General features: G+C 37.8%; 1 long non-coding RNA gene across 1 annotated transcript; it reads right to left on the bottom strand.

Moving 5' to 3' along the window:
• Positions 1–44: 44 nt before the first annotated feature.
• LOC118766145 lies at positions 45–13,349 on the bottom strand. The gene is made up of 3 exons (XR_005002054.1): positions 13,222–13,349; positions 9,855–9,856; positions 45–55 (listed from the first exon to the last, which is right to left on the bottom strand). It is a non-coding gene; the product is annotated as an uncharacterized LOC118766145 (long non-coding RNA).
• Between the last annotated feature and the right edge of the window lie 1,706 nt (positions 13,350–15,055).

Genomic DNA, 15,055 nt, shown 5'->3' with positions numbered 1-15,055 from the left:
ACAGATGCCAGATCTGCTTAGCAATGACATTAGTATCCTAACAAAGGATGTTATACTATTAAATAAGAAGCCTGAAGACTGAGGTAACCTCAAAGTGTCCACATGAAGATCATTACCTATTGAGACAGTTTTAATTATCAATGGGCTAAATTCATGCATTTGTTTACAGCAATCATCAATGAAAAAAATCTTTAAACAAATCACTTTATACAAACATTTTAGAAAAATAATCTCATATAACTTGTTAGAAAACAACGCTAATAAATACAAAATAACTTTTACATCCACTAAGATAACATTTTTGTTTCTTTTTATTTTACTTTTATTACCTCCGCCAAGGAAGGAGGTTGTTTTATCTGTCTGTGTGCAAAATAACTCAAAAAGTTGCAAACGGTATTTGATGAAACTTGCAGAAAAAGTTGGTAATGACACAAGAAATAGATGATGAAATTTTGGTAGTTATCCGGGAATTTTTATGGATTCTTGAAGGATTTTTCATTTGTTAGATCTACTTTACATGAAGTTCTACTATGTTATGTTCTTTGATTATCAACCTTGAAAACACGTTCATCGTTTCCACGTAACCTATGGTGGCGTTGCTGTTTCCAAAGTTTATTCTCGTTTCTCTATTAGTAATTTTACTCGCGTATCTATCTTAAAACGAGCTGCTTGGCGGAGGTCTGTGGAGGATGACATAACAAGCCTTGACTATTGGGATCGACTCAAAAAGCTCAGGCTTTGCTCCTTCCACTGCCGCTGTGAGCTCTATATCATCTGTATGATGTGGAAAATATTCCATCAATATTGCCCATCTTTAACATTCGTCCGAGGCTTGGCCCCCCATGCCATCCGTCCACTACAGAAATGTTTGTGTCGTATCACAACACTATGACAGAACCATTTCACCTCAATTGGCCCTGCTTCTTCAACATCAGGCCAGACACACATAAAGGAGGAAAGAGACTTTACGGCATTCAAATGATCCCTAGATCATTACCCACAACAAATACCAGATAAACCACCACACCCAGATATGTCTCTGAAAACAATAACCCTTTGCTTGAATAGACTACAGTTCCCCAGAGCTGACTGTGTATCTCTTCTATGTAGTGCTATTAAATTAGACATGGCCTCAGTCAACTTTGGCTGAAACTTATATAATTAATCTAATCTATGCTGTAACCTATTAACCCTTTCATTACTGTATTTATTTTGAGATGTTCTGTATTTCTTTCAGTTATTTTAAATATAACAAAGAATTTAGTAAAATAACTTAGTTATCATTCAGCTAGTGTTAGGGACATAACTTGTGACTAAGGTTTGGTGGAAAATTTTAATTCCAAACTTATGAAAACAAGAGCTAGGACTGGTTTCAGCCGTGTTGGTAACGAAGGGTCAATCAAAGCATGGCAATGTGGGTAGAGGCTGATATCTTAACATTCCTGATGGTCTTAAGTATAAAAAAATAATTATTAAAGATTTATATAGAACTACATTCAGAGTATGTCTATAAGCTATTGTGTTTAGACCTGGTTTTAATAAAGCAATCCAAAATTAGAAAAATCAAAAATCTGCAACAATCTCGGTCCCATGAGTATCGGATAATGGATTTTCAACTGTGTAAAGAAACTGATTGTGGTGATTGTAGTTTTGATGGTGATTGTGGTGAAAGCAGAGACAGTGTTGATGATGACGACGGTCGAGATAAGTATGGGGGGAGGATAAAATAGTATCTCTGTTATGTTTTTGCCAGCAATAGTTTGGGAAATTGGGCGATTTTCAACATGCGTGTATATGGGTGGAAATGAGCTGCCTATCGGAGGTCAGCGCTCTCCAAGCGCTTCTTCTAGTTATTATCATTTCTTCCCTTCCTTTGCAACGTACACCTCTAATCTCCCAAACTCTTTTTAATTTCTTCAATTATTATTATTAATAAAGTTTTAATTACTCTTTTACTTGTTTCAGTCATTTGACTGTGGCCATGCTGGAGCACCACCTTTAGTCAAACAAATCGACCCCAGGACTTATTCTTTGTAAGCCTAGTACTTATTCTATTGGTCTCTTTTTGCCGAACCGCTAAATGACGTGGACATAAACACACCAGCAATGCTAGGGGGACAAACACAGATACACAAACACATATATATACATATATACGACGGGTTTTAATTACAGTTTCCGTCTACCAAATCCACTCACAAAGCTTTGGTCAGCCCAAGACTATAGCAGAAGATACTTGCCCAAGATGCCACGCAGTGGGACTGAACCTGGGACCATGTGGTTGGTAAGCAAGTTACTTACCACAGCCACTCTTACGCCTATTCTTCAAGTTTTTTTTAATGGTTTTGCTAGTTTCTTAATTTTTAAATTCCTACATTCTCACATTCTTAATTTTCACCAGAATGCTATATTTTATCACCAAAATTTAATTTACTTTGCTTCTGTTGATTTCAACCTATGAACATCCTGTTGAACATACAACTGGACTCAGGGTGTGATTAAGGCCCATAGAGGCCCTAAGTACTCAAAAGATTTTGGTGCCCCTCACATATATGTAATTCAAAATATAAACAATAATAAACCATAATATAAATTTCCATTTTTTAAACTAGATTAGAGCAACATAAAATGATGTGTTTTGCCCAAGAACACAGCACATCACCCAGTCCAGGAATTGAAACCACAATTGTATGATCATGAGTCCAACACCCAAATTATTAAGCCATGTGCCTCTACATGAATCCTAAGGCTTGAGAGAACAATGTGTAATATTGTATAACATAATAATACATTGTAGTGCAGTGAGTGTTATGTACTGAGATGTAATGGACTGTTGTATAGGGTTGGGTGATGTAATAGAGGTTAAGGTGCATGGCTTAGTGGTTTGGGTATTTACCTCATGATCGTAAGGTCGTGAGTTCAATTCCTGGCAGTGAGTTGTGTCCTTGAGCAAGACACTTTATTTCATGTTGCTCCAGTCCACTCAGCTGAAAAAATTGTGCTGTACCTGTAGTTCAAAGGACCAGTATTATCAGATTCTGTGTTACACAAGATCTCCCTGAGAACTACATTGAAATACAGGTACATGAGAAACAGGAAGAAAGGGTGAGAGAGAGTTGTGGTGAAAGAGGATGGCAGGGTTCACCACCACCCCCTGCAGGAGCCTCATGGAGCTTTTAGGTGTTTCCACTCAATAAACACTTACAACACCTGGTCTGGGAATCGAAACCACAATCCTACGACCACAAGTCCGCTGCTCTAACCACTGGGCCATATGTGTGTGTATGTATATATATATATATTATATATATATATATATAGATATATATATATACATATATACACACACACACATATATATACACATACATATACATATATATATATATATATTATATATGTATAATTATGTATGTGTATATGTTTGGGTCTGTAGATATATTTTCATGTGTAAAGGTATTTCTATACATAAATAATGTGTGTGTGTATGTGTGTGTGTGTGTGTATGAGTGAATAAGTGTTGTCGATGTGACTGTGGAAGGGCAAGTATATGAGTATATATATACATTTCTGAATGTGTATATGTATGTGTCCATGTGCATGTGTGTGTTTGTGTAAGTGACATGCATGTGTGCGTATATATATATCGGTGTGTGCATGTATGTATATATGTAGTATATATACAGTATAATACCAGAAATGAATAATAGAGGTAAAGTGTTGGCAGTAGTAGTCGTAGTAATGTCTGTATTGGTATCTAAACTACAACACTCGGAAAAGATGGCGAGTAGTTTTCAGACAGATTTCTGTGTGTGTGTATATATGTGTGTAGATGCGGGCCATGCGCATATTCATATTTCCTTGCATATATATATATATATATATATATATATACACATACACACACATATATATGTGTGTATTATGTGTATGTATGTATATATATACGTGTGTGTGTGTATGTATTATGTGTATGTGTGTGTATATATACATATGTGCATATAAAGATATATATATACACATATGTGTATAAACATATATATATAAATTCACACATGTATATATACATATTTATGTGTATTTATATGTATATATATGTATATATATATATATATATATATATATATATATATATATATATATGTATGAGTATATATATATCTATATTAAATACATACACATACATACATATATATATATGTACACATACACATATACATACATATATATATGTTTATGTGTGTGTATATGTATCTCACTCCTTATCGCCCATCTCCCCGCCTCTCTCTGTGTGTATATATATATATATATATATATATATATATATGTAGGAAACTACAATCACTACCACCACTACCATCTGTCACTCTGCATTATATATAGATGTATAAAATAGAGAGAGAGAGAGGCAGAGGCAGAGACAGACAGTGAAAGAGAGGGAGAGAAATACAAATGCACATATGCAAGTAAATGATGACGATGATGATGATAGTGGTGGTGGTGGTGGTGGTGGTGATAATGGTAGAAGTACTATAATAGAAAGGAGATGAAGAGAGAGAAGGAGAGAAAGAGAGGTCTCGGGAGAAGAAGTCTGAGAAATCGGTGGAACTATGTAACTATGTCTTGTCTTGTGACTGAGCTGAAGAGGTTATTGTTGATGTGACGTGACTGAGAGTCTGACATCGTTAGACATTGGAAAGACTGTCATCCTCATCACCATCATCATCATCGTCATCATTGTCAACAATAGCGTTATTTTAGCCATCATCACCATCGCTGCTGTCGCAATGATCAATGCAACCATCATAACCATCACTACTGTCATCATCATCACTATCATCATCTTCGTCATCAGCATGACCATCATCATCATCTTCATCATCACTGCAACAAACCATCTTATTAACCATGTTTTTAACTTACCTATACTATCATCACCTCAAGCTTCATAAGCAACCACCACCACCACCACCACCACCACCACCTATACCACCACCACCACCACCACCACCCCCACTACCATTATCCTCAACACCACCACAATCAACACTACCACCTATACCACTGCCACTACTACTACTACTACCACTGCTACTACTACCACCATCACTGCTAAAATCACTCTATTAACATCGACATAACCATTATTGCTGCTGCTACTGCTACTACTACTACTACCACTACCACATATACCACCACTACCACCATCACTACTCTTCACTGGCATGATCATCACCTCTGTATCATCAACAAGTCTGTCATCATCATCATCATCATCATCGTGAAAAGCAGCAGCACCATCATAACTGTCATCATCACCATCATCTTGTCATCATCATCATAACCACCACCACCACCACCACCAAAACTACTACCACCATCATCATCATCATCATAGTGACCACCACACACGACTCATAATCTTTCTGATCTAATCATGATTATTTGTCCCACTATTACATTAAAGTTTATTTTTGTTCTATCTTCTCCACCTCATCATCATCGTCATCGTCATCGTCTTCGTCGACATCACCGAGATAACCAGCTATCATTCTCCTTATCTGCTTCATCATCACTAACCATCATTACTATTAATTCTGCCACCATCGATCCACTCTTGAGACCACCACCACCACTACATCCAATACTATCATCATTATCTTCATCATCAACATCATCATCAATATCAACTTAACCATCCATCAGCCCCCTCATTTGCTTCATCTTCATCACCACCATCATCATTATCATCATCATTGTCGTCATCACTACCTCGTCACCACCAGCATCACCAGCATCATCATCATCATCGTTACCCATGACAAGAACGATGATGACCACCACCACTGCTTCTACGATGATGACGACAACGAACATGACTGCCACCGCCACCACCATCATCATCATCACCTCTACCACCATCATCACCTCCACCACCACTACCACCACTACCACAATTGCCAGCATGTTTAAGTGTCTAAATCTTCCTTCCATGTTGGCACAGGTTTAATAGTCCTGCCAGGCCATGTATGGCACTGTCCCAAACACACACACACACACATACAGAGAACTTTCTAGAACAATACATAAAGCAGTTTGAATATTAGGCAACACTTTTCTTTCTTAATCATCATGGATATATGAAGAACATGAACTGGTGTATTTTTTTTTATCCTTAGGTGAGCTATTAGTCACAGGTAGAGGCATGGCTGTGTGGTTAAGAATCTCACTTTGCAACGAGACGGTTCAATCCCACTGCACTGCACTTTGAGCAAATGCCTTCTTTAGCTCTGGGATGATCCAATGCCTTGTGAGTGAATTTGCCAGACAAAAACTGTGAAGAGCCTGTTTTGTATATATATGTTCCTTCTCAAGCCATGCCTGGCTCATAAGGGCCGGTCACCCGGTTTCCTTGGCATATAGGTTCCCCATCTGGATGGGACGCCGTTCCATTGCAGGTGAGTTGCAAGATGCTGGAGGAAAGAGTGAGAGAAAGTTGTGGCGAAAGGCTCAGCAGAAGTTCTGCTGGAGCCGCTTAGGTGTTTCGCTCATAAACACACACATCGCCCAGTCTGAGATTCAAACCTGCAATCCCTCGACCGCGAGTCCGCTGCTCTAACCACTTGGCCATGTGCCTCCACTTTGTATGTATATGATTCACAAATAAAGAAACTATTTATCCACCAATAGTGTTGAGCACTCATTCCATCATCCTACATTGTTTACATATGTGTGTATATATGTGTGTGTGTGTGTGTATATATATATATATATATATATATATATATATACATACATATATATGTATATATATATGGGTGACCCCCTTCAGTCACGAATGACCATGGGATTGTTGCAAGTTGGCAGAGTTTTCTGGAAAAGAGTTTATGGGAAACGTGCATATATTTAAGGTTGGTCTTTCTGGTAGAAATAGAATGGTGTAGTGGTACTATATGTATAGCTTTTCAGAGTTGCAAAAAAAAACCCCCAAAAAAAATCTAAAGACAAAGACAGGTGATAGAACAACAAGCAAGGTGTGTTTGTTTGACTCAGAAAAAATGAATGTCTTTGATGTTTCAGACCTATGCCCTTCTAGAACAAGGAATGAGGAGAGAAAACAGATGGAGAGAGGTTAAAATGGAGAGAGAAAAAAAAAAACAATGTGTCTGGCTCAACGGTTTCACATGTTGAATTGACCAGAAGGAAGGACATGAGGATGTGATTGGAGACAAGTATATGTGTGTGTGCGTGTGTGTGTGTACAAGTGTTTTCGTGTGTATGTGTGAGTGAATGATTTTTGTGTCTGCCTTTGTCTTCCATCACTTGACAACTGGTGTTTGTTTGTTTCTTTCCAAAGCAAGAAAAGCAGAAAGACAGAGAGAGCAAGAGAGGTAGAGAGAGAGAGAGACAGACAGAGACAAATAGACAGACAGACAGACATATAGAAGAGGATTGGGCAGTGTAACCTTAGGCGCTGTTTAAATATTTGTTTCAGATTTTGGCACAAGGCCAGCAATTTTGGGGAGGGGTAAGTTGATTACATCAGTGCTAATGCTCAACTGGTACTTATTTTATTGAGCCCAAAAGGATGAATGGTAGAGTCGACCTCAGCAGTACTGCCAAAATAGTGATGAGTGGTCAAGGCTGGCTTCTAATCATTGATTAGTGTCATTGTCACTATTACCACATCAATGAGATTTCACCTTATAGTGTCACACAAAGGATATGTTATAGTGTCGCAATGACACTGTAACATACCATCTCAGTGACAATATAACATACTTAGTGATGCTGTAACATACTGTGTTAGTGACATTGTAACATTATCTCAGTGACACTATAACATACTGCTTCAGTGACAGTGTAACGAAATATATTAGTGACACTAACATTGTCTTAGTGACACTGTAACATACTGCCCCAGTAACACTAACATACTATATTAATGTCACTGTGACATACTGTCTGTGACACTGCAACATACTGGTGGCACTGAAAAAAATGTGTCAGTAACTGTAACATACTATCTTGGTTGCACTGTAACATACTGTTTTAGTGACACTGTAACATACTTTGTTAGTGACACTGTAACATACTGTCTTGGTGACACAGTAACATACTGTGTCAGTGACACTGTAACATACTTTGTTAATGACATTGTAACATACTGTCTTGGTGACACGGTAACATACCTTGTTAGTGACACTGTAACATACTGTGTCAGTGACACTGTAATATACTTTGTTAATGACATTGTAACATACTGTTTAGTGATACTGTAACATAGTGTTAATGACATTGTAACATACTGTCTTGGTCACACTGTAACATAACTCATTAGTGACACTAACATACTGTCACAGTCACACTCTAACATATAGTGTTAATGACATTGTAACATACTGTCTTGGTGGCACTGTAACATACCTCATTAGTGACACTTTAACATACTTTGTTAGTGACACTGTAACATACTGTGCTAGTGACACTATAAGACAAGAACCTTCCAATGTTGTAATTCAGAGTATCAGTTACATAAATCAATGAACCCTGATCAGAAGCACTCTGCTTCTGACACTGGATTCTGCCCTTAGTACTTTCCAATCCAAGCAATCTTCCACATTACCGTCGATAATAATGCTGCCAGTCACTATTAGTGTTTTCCTCATTTTCCTGTCAAGCTAATGGATTTCCTCAAGTGTCCCAAATATTGGCACTTCTACTGATGCAGCAAATACTCTGTATTTATTGATTGGTTGTATGACTAACATACCAAATTATGAAGTGTTCTTTAGTGGAGGTATGTAGCATTCCTTGGTTACATTAGTTTTAATTGTATGCTCAACTTCAATGTTGAAATATATGTTTGCATCATATAAGTGCAGCCATGGCTGTGTTGTAAGAAGCTAGCTGAAACGTTAGCACACCGAGCGAAATGTTTAGTGGTATTTCGTCTGCTGTTATGTTCTGAGTTCAAATTCTGCCGAGGTCGACTTTGCCTTTCATCCTTTTGGGGTCGATAAATTAAGTACCAGTTACGCACTGGGGTCAATATAATCGACTTAATCTGTTTGTCTGTCCTTGTTTAGCCCCTTGTGGGTTGTAAAGAAATAGGTATTTTGTCTGTTGTTACGTTCTGAGTTCAAATTTGCCTTTCGGGGTCGATAAATTAAGTACCAGTTACACATGGGGTCGATATAATCGACGTAATCCGTTTCTCTGTCCTTGTTTGTCCTTTCTGTGTTTAGCCCCTTGTGGGTAGTAAAGAAATAGGTATTTCGTCTGCCATTACGTTCTGAGTTCAAATTCCGCCGAGGTCGACTTTGCCTTTCATCCTTTTGATGTCAATTAAATAAGTACTAGTTACTGGGGTTAATATAATCGACTCAATCCTTTTGTCCTTGTTTGTCCCCTCTGTGTTTAGCTCCTTGGGGGTAGTAAAAAAATAGGTATTTCGTCTGCCGTTACGTTCTGAGTTCAAATTCTGCCGAGGTTGATCTTGCCTTTCATCCTTTCCGGGTTGATAAATAAAGTACCAGTTACGCACTGGGGGTCAATATAATCAACTTAATCCGTTTGTCTGTCCTTGTTTGTCCCCTCTGTGTTTAGCCCCTTGTGGGTAGTAAAGAAATAGGTATTTCGTCTGGTGCTACGTTCTGAGTTCAAATTCAGCCAAGGTTGACTTTGCCTTTCATCCTTTCAGGGTCAATTAAAATAAGTACCAGTTACGCACTGGGGTCGATATAATCGACTTAATCCATTTGTCTGTCCTCGTTTGTCCTCTCTGTGTTTAGCCCCTTGTGGGTAGTAAACAAATAAGTATTTCATCTGCTGTTATTCAATAATTCAAGAACTTCTCTGGAATTGGACCAATATAAAAGAATAACAATTTCAATCTTCTTTGGTTTCTAGGCGGTGAGCTGGCACAAACGTTAGCACATCGGGCGAAATGCTTAACGGCATTTCATCTGTCTACGTTCTAAGTTCAAATTCCCTCGAGGTCGACTTTGCTTTTCATCCTTTTGGGGTCGATAAATTTTCACAAGATACTCTTTTACTGGTTTCAGTCATTTAACTGTGGCCATGCTGGAACACCGCCTTCAGTCGAGCAAATCGACCCTAGGACTTATACTTTGTAAGCCAATTACTTATTCTATCAGTCTTTTGCCGAACCGCTAAGTTACGGGGACGTAAACACACCAGCATCGGTTGTCAAGTGATGTTGGGGGACAAACACAGACGCACAAACATATATACACACACACACACATATACACACACACATATATACACACACACACACACACATATATACACACACACACACACAATACACACACACATATATACACACACACACACACACATATATACACACACACACACATATATATACACACACACACACATATATACACATACACACACCACACACACATACACACACACACACACAATACATATATATATATATATATATATATATATATATATATATATATATATATACATACATATATACAACGGGCTTCTTTCAGTTTCTGTCTACCAAATCCACTCACAAGGCTTTGATCGTCCCGAGGCTATAGTAGAAGACACTTGCCCAAAGTGCCATGCAGTGGGACCGAACCCGGAACCATGTGGTTCGTAAGCAAGCTACTTACCACACAGCCACTTTCCCTCGTAAATTTTAGGAATATGGGGTTTTATCAATGAAATTGTATAGAAATACCTTTCAAACAGCATACATTACGATTATAAAGAAATTTGTGGGGAAATTTTTTTCGAAGGGTTTGGTGAAAGGACTTCGGAAAATTCGCCAAGGTTATTTATTTACCGTTGCATTGTATAAACCCAAAACCACATTGGGTTGGAATGTATAACTAGTAAATGGAAAAGCATGCAAGGTAAAAAGAAAAGTTAATTTCGGACTGCATGTGTGTACACGTTCTCGTTGTAGTAACCCACGGATAAAGATAGAAGGATGTCGTAAGAGAAAAGAAATTGAGTTAGTAAAAGTTATAGAATCGAGGGATGTTGTGTCTCATAACCTTCTTGGTCGCTGTCACTGCATTTTCATCAACTCGCTTCTCCAACAGTAGAATTCGTTGGAGGTCTGTGATATCTATTCTAGCTATTGGTAAAATAGAAGAGGTTAGTAGGGTCAAGTGGCGAAGACATTATTTTGCTTAGCTAAGAAGGCATTTGGCAAATTTAACTGCTGCCACAGAAAAACTATTGTTTTACCATGAGAAAAGTGCTGTTGAACTGTTAATTGAAATTTGACTATCTTTTTTTTTTAAAAAATGCACTTTTGAAGGTGAGGTGCGAAACTGCATCAGCCCCCTTTCTTTACACATATTTTAAGATGACATTTTGCAGAGATACGTTTTATAGAGTGTGGATTACATTAGGCTGAAAAATCAAAGAACTTTGAAAACAATAATAAACGAAGTGGTAACGATGTCGGGACAAAAAAAAAAAAAAAACATGTTAGTGTTTGTGTGAAACAAGTCAAAGTGTATTAAAACAATATCTTTTACATACCTGCTAAAATGACTGGATATATAGATCCTAGGATATATAAGACCTAAGATGCAATACAGTTTTATCCTTTAGCAAGTTTTCGCGCCGAAATTTTAAGCGGGTAACAAGTACTCATCGATTTCGTGAGGAGGGAGAAGGGGAGAAAGTGAGTGAGTAAAGGTGTGTTTTGTCATTTATGTAATTTTTTTTTTTTGGCTTGTAGAATATATATCCTATTTATGCACATTTTCAAATAATTTCAGGAGAGGTGGGGTTCCATTTTCCTACCCCATCACTTTTTAATGAAGAAAAATAAGGGGTTTGCAGCAGATTAGGAGGCCAGGGTAGGTGATTTACACGCAAGAAATCCGAGGGTTTTTTTATGAAATGCGTGGAGGTGCACTTGTAAAAATGTATCCAAATTGTTTCATAAATATGGTGTTTCATGATAGACGAAAGTTAAGGGTGACTGAACATCAAAAACCAATTCTTCCAAGTCCTCAGGAACAGTTTTCCAGCTTCTAAAAGAAACTTATGGAATCGCTGAGTTGGCGGTGAATTGGCCCGCATAAAATGTAACCTAGCGACATGGATGGAAGCACTCCGTCGGTTACGACGACGAGGGTTTCGGTTGATCCGATCAACGGAACAGCCTGCTCGTGAAATTAACGTGTAAGTGGCTGAGCACTCCACAGACACGTGCACCCTTAACGTAGTTCTCGAGGATATTCAGCGTGACAAGGCCGGCCCTTTCTGTACAACAGAAACAGGAAGTAAGAGTGAGAGAAAGTTGTGGTGAAAGAGTACAGCAGGGATCACCACCATCCCTGCCGGAGCCTCGTGGAGCTTTAGGTGTTTTCGCTCAATAAACACTCACAACGGCCGGTCTGGGAATCGAAAAACCGCGATCCTACGACCGCGAGTCCGCTGCCCTAACCACTGGGCCTAGCGACATACTGTTTGAGATACTTCGGTCTTATTCCAGTACGAACAATGCATTGTTTCAGGCTTCCTCATAAAAGCTCAATATTCTGAGTGCGAATAGCTGGGTTATAGGGATCCACAAAGTGTTCAGAGTGTTAGTGTGTATAGCCCATACTGCTCAAGTTATTATACGCACGCCAACACTCACTATAGATTATTGATCCCGGCCTGACGTAGCGTCAATGATAGGAATGAGGGTGTCAGCATCCCTTCTTATGCGCTCGCCACATTCGGCCAAAAGTGGGACCATAAATGATCTCTTCGTCAGGCGTTCCAGTTCACCAAAAGGCTGTTTTCTGACAAGGGGTGGGGTTGGAAATTTTCATACAGCTGCAGGCTCCAATCGAAACAGGGGACCCGAAATGATAAGATTGAGAAACGCTGTTATAGATTATGCTTCACCGAAAACGATCACAGCCACATCATCCAAACGGACCGGGTGAAACGGGGCTTAGCTGCTCGTATATATATTATATATACAGACACCTTTGAAGGTGAGGTGCGAAACAGCATCAGCCCCCTTTCTTTACACATATTTTAAGATGACATTTTGCAGAAATACGTTTTATAGAATGTGGATTACATTAGATTGAAAATGAAAGAACTTTGAAAACAATAATAAACGAAGTGGTAACGATATCTGGACAAAAAAAAATGTTAGTGTTTGTGTGAAACAAGTCAAAGTGTATTAAAACAATATCTTTTACATACCTACTAAAATTAGTGGATATATAGATCCCAGGATATATAAGACCTAAGCTGCAAAATAGTTTTGTCCTTTAGCAATTTTTCGCGCCGAAATTTTAAGCGGGTAACAAGTACTCTTCGATTTCGTGTGGAAAGAGAGGGAGTAGAGAGTGAGTGAATAAAGGTGTGTTTTGTCATAAAAAATTTTTTTTTTTTTTTTGTTCTGTGCAATATAAATTTTGAGATGCAGATTTATCTTTTTTTGCAGATTCGGAATCTCCGCTCTCGATATAGTGTGATCATGTAAAAATAAGACCAAAATATATATATATATATCCCAAAGTATATATATATTTGTATATACCCCAGTGACCAATCTATGAAATTTGGGGAATCATTTGCCGTATGATGAATATAACCTAGTATGTGGAGATTACAAAAGCTTACCAAATTGTCAGTCATAACAGTAGTTCCTGGAAGACCGTTTTGTCTGATAACATTCTCCAACGTCTCTGTACTCCTATCGGGTACACGAAGAAATCCTTTTCTGGCTGTGGTGTCGTAACCTCCAACAACCCACGTTTTGCGACACATTATTCCTACATTGTTCTTGCTATTGAAGAACAAGCTTTCATCAAACTCCACTATATGATCTGGACCACCAATGGGAGTTTTGTAGCAGTTTTGCCGAACAAACATCTCTACAGAACTGGAACCACTGAACAGCGGTTTTTATATCAATGCAATTCATACTTGCAGATATCGTCACAGGAAATTCGAAAATAAAATAAAACTCTAAATGAAAAATTACATATAATGGCAGCTTAAAGTTTTCTGTAAATGTACCTTTCTTGATGGAAAGAGGGTTTTTTTTTTACATTTAGTGCACTTTCTATTGACAAACCTTTCAATAGAACGACTAGAATTTTGAAAATACATCGAGGCTCCAACCCCTGTTTTACTCTTTCACCACAACTTTCTCTCATTCTCTCTTCCTGTTTCTTGAGTAACACTGCAATGGACTGGCGTCCCATCCAGCTGGTGGGGAACACATACGCCACAGGAATCGGGAAACCGGGCCCATGAGCCTGGCTAGGCTTGAAAAGGGCGACGTTTATCGTTTTATATATATAATATATATATATATATATATATATATATATATATATATATAAACATATATACATACATACACACACAAGTGGCTTCTTTCAGCTTCCTTCCGCAGAATCCACCTATAAGGCTTTAGGCAACCCCACACAAGCCATTTCTGCTTTAACCCTTTTGATACCAACTCGGCTGAAACTGGGTCTAGCTCTGAGTACAAATGTCTTGTTTTCATAAGTTTTGAATTAAAATCTCCCACCAAACCTTAGTCACAATTTATGTTCCTAACACTAGCTTAATGATAACTAAGTTATTTTACTAAATTCTTTGTTATATTTAAAGTAATTGAAAGAAACACAGAGCATCTCAAAATAAATACAGTAATGAAAGGGTTAAAATATACAATAGAGAAACAATTCTTAACCCTTTTAATACCAACCTGGCTGATATCACCTCTGGCTCTGAGTACAAATGTCTTGTTTTCATAAGTTTTGAATTAAAATCTTCCACCAAACCTTAATCACAACTTATGTTCCTAACACTAACTTAATGATAACTAAGTTATTTTACTAAATTCTTTCTTATATTTAAAATTAATTGAAAGAAACACAGAGCATCTCAAAATAAATACAGTAACGAAAGGATTAAGCTAGTTACCACAAGGGTTGTCTAAGGGATTTGCTTTCTCCACTTTTTATCAAAATCGTAAAAGAGAAATGGAAAAAAAGGGAAAAAGTAAAATTCTTTGGCC

The sequence above is a fragment of the Octopus sinensis genome, linkage group LG14 (assembly GCF_006345805.1).
Source record: "Octopus sinensis linkage group LG14, ASM634580v1, whole genome shotgun sequence".
Taxonomy (NCBI): Eukaryota; Metazoa; Mollusca; class Cephalopoda; order Octopoda; family Octopodidae; genus Octopus; species Octopus sinensis.
Note: the sequence above shows the minus strand (reverse complement) of the source record. Positions and strands in the feature narration are given on the sequence as shown.